The sequence below is a fragment of the Lissotriton vulgaris genome, unplaced genomic scaffold, assembly GCF_964263255.1.
Source record: "Lissotriton vulgaris unplaced genomic scaffold, aLisVul1.2 SCAFFOLD_1785, whole genome shotgun sequence".
Taxonomy (NCBI): domain Eukaryota; kingdom Metazoa; phylum Chordata; class Amphibia; order Caudata; family Salamandridae; genus Lissotriton; species Lissotriton vulgaris.
In genome coordinates, this window is record NW_028248475.1 from 428,025 (window position 1) to 441,923 (window position 13,899).

Sequence of the window (13,899 nt, forward strand, 5' to 3'; positions counted from 1 at the left end):
CAAACCGTGTTCTGCCGCCAACATGGGACTGAAACCGCGCTACTGGCTCTGTTGAAAAGCCCAAAATGATTATCGACAAAGGGTAATCGACAGCTATCATCCTTTTGGACCTCAGCGCCGCTTTTGACACTGTTAACTATGACATCCTGATCCATAGACTGAGGAATGTAGGACTATCAGGCAGTGTTATCACCTGGCTGCAATCTCTTCTCGAGAATAGAACCTTCCAAGCCTTTGAAGGGGGTAACATTTCAAACCGGATCCCACTTGACTGCAGTGTTCCTCAGGGCTAGTTTCTGAGCTTGATGCTGTTTAATATCTATATGAGCTTCCTGGCAAAGATTGTTGTCCCTTTTGAGATAGAAATTGTCACCTACGACGATGACACCCAATTAGTTGTGGCCTTAAATCATCCAGAAAACTCCTGCCTGGAGAGAGTTCCCAAATAGATGGAACCCTCCTTCCTTAAATTGGATGGAAATAAAACGGAGCTTATGCTGCTGGGTAAGTCACCCACATTTGATATCGGTTTAGCATGGCCAAACTGTCTCGGCTCTCCACCCACGCCCAAAAATCAGATCAAAAGTCCCGACATGTGGCTAGATCGGTCACTGACAATTTATTATCAGGCGACGAAACTGGCCGCATCCTGCTATGGCATCCTACAGATGCTCCTTAAAGTCTTCCCGCTCCTCCCCCTCTCAGCAAGGAAACTCATGGTCCAGGTCTTGATCCTCTCCCGCCTCGACTACAAAAATGTATCTAGGAGTTCCAGGGGTGACAACAAACAAACTGCAAGTTATTCAGAACTGTGCAGCACACATGCTTCTTAAGATCTGCAACAGCCACTCTGCAAGACCTGCCCTGAAAACCTTGCACTGGCTCCTGATTGTGGAAAGAATAACATTCAAGCCCCAATGTATTGCTCATAAATCTTTCTGGAAAAAAGGCCCCCCATCCTCCGATCCATCATCTCCCCCTACTGTCCTAACAGATGCCTCTGATTATCCATTCTCTACCTAGCTTCTCCCCCCCGCCCCCCCGGGGCCCCCAGTTACGTTCAGAACCCAACCCCCTTTCCTTCTGTAAACGTCTGAAAACATGGTTATTCCAAAAAACCACCGACTAAGCTGGTGTGGCCTGCCATAAATCTCTGCTAGCACAAGGACGCCTTCTGGTAGCCATGCGCTCTATAAATATCCTTAACATAACATAACGTTATTTTATAGAGGTGGGCGAGCCAGTGAAGGACGCCTGGCTTTAGCTCTGCTTGGAGTTTACTCGGATCCTCGGGCCAAAGCAAGCCAAGCCACTTGTCTGCCTCAGGAGGCCTTCTTTAGGGGTGACTGATATATATTAAAAATAGTGTTTGACTTTACCACACATGGTGAAGGCAGAGTCGAGATCAAGCAGTTTACCCTCTTCTGCAGTCTGCATTGGCCGTCCTCCTGTGAGTAGTTTACTTGGGCTACTCAGGGTGGCATAAACAGTGCTTCAGGCCCTCGTGACTACTTTAACACCCATGCCCTGGGTACCATTGATACCATGTACTAGGGACTTCTAAGGGTGTTAAAGTCATTGCCAATTGGGGATGCCAATTCACATATAGCAATTTCAGCCTGCTCCAGTGCACTTTGAGTCCTAACCAGCAGTATCTGGAGCAAAAAGATTGGGGGTAACCATCCCAAAACGGTACTTTCCTCCAGGTGATGATGACTTAGGCTGACTTGGGGCCTGCGTCCTGTGAGTCCTCTCTATATTAAAGCACGGGTATAGCTCTCTGTCTGGAATCCATGTTTTAAACCAGTCTCCCCGGTTTGTGTTCTCGACTCATAGTGGGAGGCAAGATGCTGGAGAATTGGATTTGACTATGTTATGCCCTGTTGCGTCATTAATGTAACTTGTCTCTGTTTCCCAAATTTTGGTCCAGTTCATTGTGTACCTGGAAAACGCTTTAAAATCTGATATGGTGAACATCGGTGCTGACAACAAACGTTCTGGAGAGGCTAAAGTCAGGAGTATGTCGTCTGCTTACAGCATAATTTCCAGGTTGCCGGCTTTGGTTTCAGTTCCCCAAATGCCTTCTGAGCAGTATAGGGTGAATGTGAGGGTCTCTGGGGCTATCAGGAAGAGTATGTGTGAAAGGGGACGGCCTTGCTTCATGCCGCGTTTAATGAGCTTCTTTCTCTTCCTTTTGCTCTTCTCCACTTCTTTTCTTGTCTGTCATCTGTTTGTTCTAATCTAAGTGTGCACTTCACATTATGTGTTGTATGCATGCTCAGAATTCCTAAGTGTAAAGATTCAGAAGGTCTCAATTATTATGCATTTCATCCCTTGCTTTATTAGCATCCAAGTTAAACACAGTTACAAAAAGACTGCACTTCCCAGATCCCATTGGAATACATGACTACGGAAAACTGAACCTGGTGCACCGTCATGGCACACTCGTTGTAAATCCTCCCGTGCATGCGGCAATTCCTCTTCTCTGATAATGCACATTGAAAACAAGGTGCATAAGCTTTTCTGTTATCAGTTTATATAGGTTCTAAATTGAGGTGTTTTTTCAGTGTTTTGCAAACGTTTAAAACATTTTTGCTTTGTAAATATTCACAAGGCTGGTGTTTTTCCAAAGAAAGTTGAGTTTATTTCCTTCTCTTGCTTGTCCCTAGTGCCATTACCAATATCCATCTATCTTCCCCTAACTCTCTTTTTTTAATTTGCTCTTTCAGGTAATGTTTCATTGATTTGCTCACCTCCAAACCTGTCTCATTTCCCATTGATCGCTTTCCAGCAGTCTAGTCCCAGGACGTGCAGGATGGAGGTATGTTTGCATCTCATTATCTCATAAATATTTGATTGCAGCTGGTGAAAGTTTTTTTATTTTTTATTCTTTTAAAACATCAACAAGAGGAAACTCAATTAGGGATACAGGTTGCAGGCAGCATCAATGACATAATATATGTGACATATGTAAACACATCATGGTTCGGCAGCATTGCCATTTACATCAGTGTCGGAGCAAGATCTACTAAGGTAAAGGGTGATCACAAGGCGAGGAGGACGGGGAGGACTATAAAACATGCCAATCCTAATCGCAGACAGCGCATCACTAAAAAAATTAAATATAAGGAAGCAGGTGTAAGGGGGAGACTGCATCGAACACATAAGGGGAGATCAACATGATGTCTAATCCATGCCATATGCCGGCGTGGCTCCCGTCCTCAGGGGAACGCCGATTGCATGGACAGGAGGATATACATCATACTTTGGTACAATTGTACAGAAGTTATGCATTCATAAGGTCCCGGCCATAGTTCCTTCATGGTGGTCGAAAATCGTTTTTGGTTTCTATGCTAAGGATATCCATATTCCCCCCCATCCACTCCCTACTCCTCTAGTGAGTAGCATGTGTAGTGTGTTGGCCGCTGCTCGTGCACATTGCAGGAGAGTATGCAGCTGCCTCTTAGCACAGATGTTGCTTTACAAGAAATTTCAATTTGGCGCTTCAAAAGTACCTATGCACGGTCTGTAAACTGGTGTAAGTGTTTACCCCCCTTAGCTTTAGGGCGAAGGCCTAGCAGGCAGGATTCAGGAGTAGGTGACCGTGTATGGTCTGCGAGTTCCGATATGGTGGCTGTAACCTCAAGCCATGACATCTGTAGTGATGGGCACCCCCACACCATATGTTAGAAGCCGGCGTCACCCAGTTTACCGCGCAGCACTTTGGTGTCGAGTCAGGAAACATGCGCTGGATACGGTGAGGGGAGAGAACTGTGATGTGTGTAGTTAAATTATGTGAATTGGAATCGAGGATTCAAGTAACCCTTCGCTAACATGTTGTAGCGCCCGCAGGCATGACTTGAGCGGTTGCAAGAGCACGGTGTTCATCTAGCCAATGCAGTCCCCATGTGCAGCTGAGGTGGGGTGCTCGGTGCTGTCTTATTGGAAGCCAGCGTCCTACTACCCAGTTCTTTATCTCAAAATACTACATAGCTATAAATGTATCATTTCTGTCTGATCTGGACCTGCATCGCTCTACCTGTCATAGAGTAGAAACTGCTGAGGAATTAGCACACATGCTGCTAGTTTCAGGCCCTTTGATCACAATGTAGTAACAATTCCACTATACAGCTGCCTCAACTATCACTCATTGACTCTGTCCCTGCCTTGGACCGGTAGGGAGCTCAGCTGCTTTTAGGTTAGGTTTGTGCTGTACAAACACCACATGCATAGCACCTTTTTCAAAGGAAGAACGGTTTGGTGCCATTAAGCTGTGCTGCTGGATGAAGCAGCTGATATAATAAAGACCCTTGTGGAATTCTTTTTATTTTACATTGTGAAGTTGTGCCTTTGGCATTTTGTGTATTTGTAAAGCAGTTCTAAGCATGTGGGCCTTTGTAAAAGTTGGGTATGGGCTGTGTACTTGCCGGGAATGTGTGAGAGTCGCAGAAGGCATTTATTAGGTGTTATGTGCAGCGTGCACTGTTGGGGAGCATTCTCCATCTTGTGGAAAGAATGAGCGCACCTCAGTATTGTTCCATTAAATGTGGCCACAGTGGTTTGTACAGGCGATGATGAAAAGCATGAGTAGGAGGAGAGATCCATGAAAAGTCATGGGAAATACATGGTTTGAAAATCTTGTTCACAGGCCTCCGGCTGGAAAAGGAATGTTGATAGCAGGGCAATGCATGTGTGGAGCAGGTGAATAAATGTAAGAACCGGGCCTACCTTTATGGATGAAAGAGTGGAGGGCAGCCGAGGTGTAGGACTTCTGGACAGAGCCATTTGACTAAAGAGATGTTTTTAAGAGAGTGTTTCATGTGCTGGGCATGGTCCGGGAGTGAAAGAATGTTAACAGGCTTTGGCGCACCTTCCATGCACTCGCTACACAGATGCACCCCAGTGTTCAACTAGTAGACAGCAAAGCTGGTGTGCTATGTCACAAAGCTCTAAAGTTAGAAGTGGGACAACTCAACAACAGACTAGCTCAGCTCAGTCTCCTAGTCCAGCCGGTGATCTACCACTCCTGGGGATAATACTGGCCAACTAAAAAAGCTAAAAAAGAACTTGCAGCAGTTTACTGACATAATGAAGGGTATCATACTGTTTTGGGGTCCGATGTTCAATTCCCGCAATATCCGACGCCTGACTAGAATAGATGAGGGAGTCTTTAACACCACCGCAGGTATACTGACTAATATTACAGTTGAGCTCCAAGCTACGAGACGTGTCTTGCTTCAAAATCGGATGGTTTTAGATTTTATCTTAGCTGACAGGGGTGGAGCCTGCCATGTCATCGTCAGCAGCAGCTGCTGCGTGTACATACATGTCAGTGCCCCGACTGTAAAATCTGCAATGCAGAAATTGTATAGACTGGCTTCAAAATTCACGGAGACAATGGTACCTGTTCCCTCTCGGGATGGCTCTGGGGAATATTGACATTATGGGGTTGGAAAATACTCCTTTTCCTGATAGCTATTGCAGGGTTTCTTTTCACATGCTGTCTATGCATAAATTGCCACCCAGCTTGCTGCACGTATTGTATAAGCAGACTCATTCCCAGTGTCTCACTACCAAAAAGTAATAATAAGCACACTCTCATGATGATGCAAGAAATACAGTCAATAATGTTAATCGACGAGGGAGTCTTCGAATATTGATTACAATTTATGATGTTTGCATTTGCTTTCTTTTCACATTGACTATGGAGAGATAACTATATCCTTTTCCCCTTATCATTGTAAAGACCCGACCGGATAGCCAAATAAAGCTAATTAGCATATAATGCTAAAAGGAGGGTCTGTTAGTCTGAAAAATCCCTTGCTATCCTTGAACTGTGCTATATTAGATTAGCATTATATGGCTAAGTTAGTTGCCGCTGCCACGTTTGTATGCAACCCGTTGAGTTATCCCCGTAATGTGCAAGTCTCAGTTAGCTAGTGTGACTCCATTTTGTATTTTGTAATCCTTATTTAGACTGCATAGGCTGCACCAGCATTAGGCCCATGTATCCAGAATTGCTTGCCTCCGCTGACACAGTATTTCACTGTTATTTTCTTTTATGACCAAGGATGTTTCTCGACTTGCTAATGAATAAGGTGCTCTCCCTTCAAATACCAAACTGAGCGTGTAGCTCTGCTCCCACGTTTAGAGACGCTGAGGCCCAGCACGATAACCGTGAGTTGCCGATAAGGTGTACCCATCTCGCAAGTAGTAGCGCATCTCTCTGTGCCCCCATTGTTCGGGTCCAGCTCGAGCCAGTACATTTCCATGGTGGGCGGGGTTGGAGATGGCTGGGAAGCTTCTTTACCTACTGTAACCAGTTTGGAAGGCAGTCCACTCAGCAACCATCTTAGAGTTCAGGTCTGACCGGATCTCTCTCTGCCGAGGACTGATAATAAATCCTGTTTATATTCTCTAATGTGTGACCGACTCTTCATTCCTGGGAAGGCATAGCAGGTGGTTCTTGGTAACCCGGGTGGCCCCTCTGGGCCACTTCCTTCAGTTCTGAGGGACAAGAAGTCGTTGAACACCTTCCTGAACTCTCTGATAGTGACTCTGCCACTCTTAATGAATACGAGATCTGCATCAAAAATTTGGACTTTCACTACCTCACCAAAGTGAGTACTTTCCTTGAACGATATCACTTCGGCAGAAGGATGCAATGGCAGGATGAGTCGGTAGAACAGTACATAACTACCTTGCGCAAAATGGCTTCCACGTGCAATTTTGGTGCAGCTTTAGATGAGCTCTTAAGAGAGCAGTTCATATTGGGATGAGTCCTCGATAAAAAGAGAGACGCCCTGTGGCAAAAAGACATGTCCCCGCTTCAAGAAGTGCTGACCATAGCCAAAAGTCACAAGCATTCAAAAGCGTGTGTTAATATTATACGCAAAGACAGTTCAGGTGATAAAAAGGAGAACACTAATGTCAAGGTGGTGGTGGATAGATTTGTTAAACCCAAATCGAGCAAAACTTCAAAGCCCTTTAATACAAACAAATTTCAGGGGAAGTGCTTCAGGTGTGGCAACCAGGCCATATGGCCAACTTTAAAGACTGCCCATGCTGGAAGGCCATGTGCAAAATGTGTGAGAGAAAAGGTCATGTCTCAAAGAACTGCAGAAAGGGCACGGGCATAAAAAAGTCAGGGAAGTTGATCTTCATGAAGAAGAATTGGAAGAAATCAATATTCTCCCAGTCACAGGGAATGCTGATGATTGCCCTCAGGAGCTAGTTTTGATCAATGATGCTCCCGTGAACATGCTCTTCGACTCTGGGGCCAAGGTAACGCTAGTCCCCAAAACATTTTATGAGCGTAATCTGCTGCGCAAAGTCACCCTGTTGAAGCCAGACATTAGACCAAAAGGTTATGGTGGGGTGACTATTGAGTTGCTGGGTTATTTCTGGGGCACAATTGACTTCAAAAGGAGAGTCATCCCTGGTAAAATCTATGTCTTGATGAAAGGGGACTCGCTCATAAGTTGGTTCCATCAATGTGATCTACATATCTGCGTTGATCCCAATGAGATCTGTCTGCCTAAAAGAATTACCACCAATTAGGGTTGTTAGTAATGCTAATCGAGACTGTGTACATCGGATAAAGGTCAAATCTAAAGCTGTTCTAAAAACAGCTAAGGAGCTACGGTCAGGAATGCACGTCTGTTAGTAAGGGAGAGCATGAAAGTTGAATTAGACAATCTCTTAGCCAAGGGAAACCTTCAAGAAGTTGAAGCAACGGAGTGGGCCTCTCCTGTTGTTATGGCCCGCAAAGCCAATGGGGAGGAAAGGCTCTGTGTCGGCTCGAGGGAGCTCAACAAAGCAGTTATTGTTGATCATTGCCCTTTACACAACATAACTAAAATGCTGTGTTCTCTTGAGGGGGCAAGGCATTTTTCATCCTTGGACTTGACCTTTCCCTTTCACCAGGCCAGGCTTCACTCCTCTTCAGAATATTCAGAAAATGTACTCCTCTTCCCAGGACCTTACCTCCTTTGAAACACCATTTAGTACCTTTAGATTTCTAAGAATGCCTTTTGGACTGATTTCTGCATCCTCAGTTTTTTAGTGGGCGATGAAGGGCATTCCTGATGGCCTTCAGGGTGTCAAGGTGTACCCAGATGATGTGCTCATCTTTGGTGTGGATCTTGAGGAGCATGATGGGAGGCTGAGGTCAGTATTGAAGAAGTTACATGATGCTTACCGCACTCTTAGGGCTGACAAGTGCAAATTTTATATCTTAGGGCACTTTTTGTCCGCTGCAGGCATCGAATCCAAAGTGTCATTGGTAAATACCCTTTGTAATTTGCACACCCCTTTAAACAAGGAAGAGTTTGTAAAGTTTCTGGGCATAGCTGAATTTTATCAAAAGTTCGTTCCGAACTTTGCAGAGAAAACCTCTTGTTTGAGGTCTCTCCTCCAGAAGTGAAGCACATTTGTTGGGTCCAAGAGCTGTGAGAAAGTGTTTGAGTGCATTAAGAAACATCTGAATGAAACACCTTGTCTAGCAAGTTTTGACTCCACATCTTATCTCATGACTGATGCCAGCTCGAAGGGGTTAGGATCACTTCTTTTGCAGAAGGTGGATAGGGAGGATAAAGCCATTCTTTTCGTCTCTAGGCCCTTGAGAGGTGATGAATGCAACTGTTCTGTTTTAGAGAAAGAAGCTCTGGGTGTTTTCTGGGCGGTACCCAAGCTAAGAAAGGTTTTGTGGGGGAAAAGGTTCAGAAATCTTACTGGCCACAATCCTCTTAGGAAGGTCTTCTCCAAGAAAGACATTGATTGACTTTGTATCCCATAGGATACTGAAGTGGGTTGTGGCTCTACAGTTCTGGCAGACTGTCTGTCAAGACTCGGGGTGAGGAGTGTGAAACGACGGATGATGTTGAGTGGTTTGGAGGTGAATAACTGGATGAAGGAATTAATTTGTGTCTGATTAGTGAAGGGTTGATTCCTGAGAGTGAGGACAGTGAACCTCAGATGAACGATTTAGACTTGCAGAAAGTTCTAACCATGGTCACAAGGTGGTTGGTGTGAAAAGAAGGACTGTGAAGAGGTCCTCGAAGGCTTTTGGCAAGTTAGGAAAGATCTGACGTGGAGGATGGTCTCCTCATGCGCGGTAGTATGTTGGTTGCACCCCTTGCACTAAGGGATAAGCTAGTAAAGAGTGCTCACACCTCGCACATGGGCATTGCCATGCCAAAGGAAAGGATCAAGTAAGCATATTGGTGGCCTGCCATGGATGTACATGTAGAGAGGTTGGTGCGTGAATGTGTTGAATGTGCGTGGTGTGACAGGATATTGAAGTGCAGGATGCACCCATGGTTATTAGAGAACAGGCTTCTGCTCTGTGGATGGACATTTCAATCGATATTTTGGGACCTGTGAAGTTGAAGACTCGGGATTGCTATTTGATCGTGTGTATTGATATGTTTTCCGTTTGGCCTGATATCAATATTGTTAATTCCGTTGAGTATGGTGTAGTGATTGAGTTTCTAGAGTTTCCCGTTAACACTCTTGTCTGACAATGGTGTTCAGTTCACATCCTTAGTCATGGAAGAGTTTCTAAGTTCCAGGGGGATCAAGCATAAGAACGCGGCCCTGTACCACCCACAAAGCAATAGTGTGGTGGAAAAGTTTGTCAACGTTATTAAAGAGACTATGCAACAAGCTGTTGCCTTTGGTGAAAGTTGGGACTGGGCCATTGTTGGACTTGGCCCTTCTGGCAGGTTCACCCCTAAACTTGTTGTTTTTAGTTGTGACCTGGTGTTAGATTTTTTTGGCTTCTGCGCACTTTCACTGTGTCCCAGTGTAAAGTGCGTGCGCACTCTTGAGTGCGTGTGGTGAGATTGGCCTGCCCTCCCATAGGAATGCAAGAGGAATGTGTGTGTCCATGTTAGTTCCTGATGTGTGGGGAGTGCAGGGTCGAGTTGATATGTGCGGACTTGTGTGATCAACTAGAAGTTGGCAGGTCTGTGTAATAAAGATGAATTGACTGTCTGGCTTGTGATTGGCTGGCTCCAGGAGTCAGGATGAGTCTGCCCCGGTGGTGAATAGAGAGATTGACAGCCAGATGGGTGGGAGGAGTGCACATGGGACCTGAATAGGGCTGGGCCTTCCCTACACAATGCTGGCTTTGTCCCCTGTGGTGCGACTGATGTCCCTAGCCTGACTAGTGAATGGGGAGAGGGGCTGAGAACAACAAAGTGCTCCAAAACCATTTGCGTCTGATTTTCCCTTAACCCTGCAGCCTCAGACAAAGGAGTTATATGTATAAAAAAGGGCTGTGACCCCATGTAAAATGCCCTGGACTTTTGCGCACCTCAAGCGCCTGGGTGCGCTTTGCCTTTATTTCTTTACAGCGCTTTGTTTTCCTCCAGGGAGTGCTTCTGCTTTTTACTGCTGCATGGAGCTGCGATCATCCTGCAGAGGGAGTCCCCGGCGTGGGGACCCACTGCCTTTGTGCCGTCTTGTGCCCCTGACGGGTGCCCACCCCACCAGGGACTTGGTGCTTGTTTGCGGGTGCCACCCCGCTTCCTCTGTCTCAAGCGGGTGCCTACCCCGCGTGGGTGGTGACTGGCAGCTTAAATACGGCGCGGGAGTCCACCCCATCTCGCCAGCCGCATCGGAGATAAACCAGGATTCCTCCGCGCATCTGTTGATTTGAAATCCCTGGCGGGTGCCCACCCATCCAGGGACTTTTGCCTCTAAACGGGAGCCTACCCCGTATCTTGCCAAGGGACTCACCGCCGCAGCCCGAGGCCTCTTCGAGAGGGCCGCACCGCCATTGGCTAGCGCGCCCCAGAGCCTGAAGGCTCCTCTCCCGGGCCGTGCTGCCATTGGTTCAAGTGCCCCGGATCCTAGAGGCTTGTCTGAAGGGCTGCGCAGTGATTGGCCGCCCAGCCATCCTGCACCTTGAGCCAGGGGGTGCTTCCCCGAGGTGAGGCTGCACCGCCTGGGACCCGCGGTGGAAACGGAGAGACCGGAGAGCCCCCACGGAGTCCGGGAGGCTCTCCCGGACACCGCCTGAAGCCCCGCAGAACCGCCACAGGAAGGAGAAGAGAAGCCAGCGGAGACGCCACCTCCCAACAGCCGGTGAGTGCGGGCGTCTCGGCGAGTCGCTCCTCTGCTAATGGAGGCATTTGTTTAGAGCCCACGAGGCTCCACCTGATTTCGGGGCATTGTTTTAGTTAGAGCCCGAGAGGCTCCTGGGGGCATTGTGGTTTCGAGCCTGAAAGGCTCCACCGTGACTTGGGCACACTCTTTGTTTTAGAGCACACGTGGCTCCAACGTGACCCGGGCACATTTTGTTTCAGAGCACAAGAGGCTCCAACGTGTTGGTGCCCCGTTCATTTCGAGCCCACAAGGCTCCAGCGAGCATTTTGTATTCAGAGCCCACCAGGCCCCACGTTGTATTAGGGGGCATTTTGGAGCTTAGAGCCTGCGTGGCTCCCACGTCGTGTTTGGTCGCATTCCTATATTCAGAGCCCCAGAGGAGAGCCAGGCTCAGTTCATCAGCTGCCCGGCACTTAGTGGGCAGCTGCATCGTTTAGGCCTTGTGCAATCTTCTTTGGCTGCCTGCGCAGCCAGCACAGACATTCTGGACATTGGGCCTGTGAACCCCTGAGAGGCCAAGCTGGCCTGGGGTCAGATATATGGTTTTCTGCGCAAATGTGTGATTACTTACCTACTGTGATTTCTGCATAATATGTAATGCTTTTTGCCTATACCCCTAAATGTATTTTTTTGCCTAGGAGGTTGTTTTACCTAGTATAGTTATACTAGTGAATTCATGGTGCCCTGCGTGATATATGCCTACGGTGGTTAGGGTTGCGTAGTGTGTACTTACCTTTTACCAGTGGTTACTGGTTGTGTGCTACATGTGCTATTTGGTGCTACAATTATTCTATGTTCTAAGTGTTATTCCTACAAAGTGCTATTTCTACCAAGTGCTAGTTCTAAAAGTTCTTATTCCTGACAGTGGTCCACGTGGCCCTGTCCCGTGTATATAATCCCCTGTAAATTCTGCCCGTGCCAGTTGGCACAGTGTAAATTGTGTGTTTATTATCTAATGTGTTTGGTATAATACAAAGGCTATTTTTATATATAACCTTGTGTCGAGTTTCCTTTGTGGTGGGCCTTGGGTGTTGTTGATGGGTGCACGCGCAAACGCTTCACACATTGCCTCCGGGATAAGCCTGACTGCTCGTGCCAAGCTACCAAGGGGGTGAGCAGGGGTTATCTTTGGCGGGTGACTTCCTTGACCTACAGCCATGAGGAAGAAGGTTCGCGAGTATAGGTTCACTTCTTGATCGTCCACTGTTGAAACTCCCTTTCGTTTATTTAAAGGAAGGGTCCCCAACACGGAGGTCACTCGGTTGTGGGTAACGACCAAAAGAACCTTAGTGGATAAAAAGGTGAGCAGCATGGAGGGCTGGAAAGAGAGAAAGAGGTGATGAAAAAAAGAAGGATCTTGTATGATAAAAGGAGGGCTGTGAAGAGAACAGTGGTCGACGTGGGAGACTGGGGCAAGATTAAGTCTTCCAGGAAAGGCGGAGGCAGATCCAAATTCACTCTTCCATTTAACGTTATCAAGGTTTTCAAAATTGCAATAAAGACCAGGGACCATAGAATTTGGAATTTAAGTTGCGTGGCAAAGTGTCAGGCTAGTGCTAGTTTTGATACTAGCACCGCAACTGGTGGGCCTGATTCGGGCTCTGAGGTGGAAGAGCCTGTTGCACGAGAAAGGGGCTCTGGGCCACTTTACTTGAAAGGTATTCCCCGACGTTTGCACGATTGTGTTTCTTAAAGTGAGCGCTTTCCCATTTGCCATGCACCCCAGTTTTCTCTTTGCCTATGAAATCGCTTTGTTGAGTTCTTCAAAGATCGTAACTGCATTCTCTATTATGTTCTCAGCATTCTTTGCATTCATAGTTAAGTTTCCTTTTATTTTCTTCAAGTTTAGAATGTGTAAGGGGGAGAGGGGTGACGTCCTGTGTCATGATACTCTGGAATGTGGGGATGGTTGCTAGGCGGTGGGCTGGAATAGAGACATTTGTCGGTCGGTCTTAGCTTGATGATGGATGGGGTCTCTGTAGCTGTGATACTTAAATAAACCTTTCTTGACTTCCACCGTGTGATCTACTCTGCTTTCTGGAGGGACACACTTCCACAGAAGTCCATGTTAAATCTAGAAGCGCACAACCCACTGAGCATTCCTGCAGGTGTGGTACTTGATGGCAAAAGTTTATTGTCAGCGGTTTATGCCATAATGCCAAAACATTGATATTTACAGCACATAATAAAACAATCACAATTCTTATTCACTTAAAACAACTTAAGCACAGTTGATATAAATACTACATCTTGCGCATCGTCCATGATCTGACGTTAAGTGCAAGTGCAAACGGATGACGTACATCACTATTAAAACCAATCAATTAGATAGAGCGGTCATTAGATCTTACAAAGCGTATCAGCTCACAAGCGCGTACCTAGGTGCAGATACCGGCATCTCCGTCTGCTCGTTGCCTACTCAGAGCAAGTAAACCTGCTAGGAAGCCTGAAAGCTGTCTTATAAACAACAGAAATAAAAGAAGAGCACAAGCTTGTGGCACAGACGTTACCTAGTATGGTAAAAAAAGCGAGATTGACCAAATAATGACAGTTTTGCTGACAGCCCAATGGAAATTAACCCTCAGATATGCGCCAATAGACGGCCAACACCTAAGCGAGCATTTTATAAAGTGCAGGTGCAAGTAGAAATGTGCAACAATACCTCTCGATGCTCTGTTCAGTCAATAAGAGGCTCCAGGTCGTCCATAGTGCCCAAGTGCCTTTAATGCCGGAGTCGAGCCACGCTCCATTTTATGAGGGCAGATATGTCAAAGAATGACCACAGCC

The 13,899-nt window shown here is 46.6% G+C and overlaps 1 protein-coding gene and 1 long non-coding RNA gene across 2 annotated transcripts in view; both read left to right on the forward strand.

Moving 5' to 3' along the window:
- LOC147664106 (uncharacterized) overlaps positions 1-13,899 on the forward strand; it is a 403,410-nt gene that overhangs the window by 373,172 nt on the left and 16,339 nt on the right. The gene's annotated exons all lie outside the window — the stretch shown is intronic.
- Positions 1-13,899, forward strand: part of LOC147664109 (uncharacterized) — a 45,086-nt gene that overhangs the window by 20,486 nt on the left and 10,701 nt on the right. Inside the window, exon 2 of the long non-coding RNA XR_015305188.1 lies at positions 2,730-2,821. This is a non-coding gene — a long non-coding RNA (uncharacterized LOC147664109). The remainder of the gene's footprint in view (positions 1-2,729; positions 2,822-13,899) is intronic.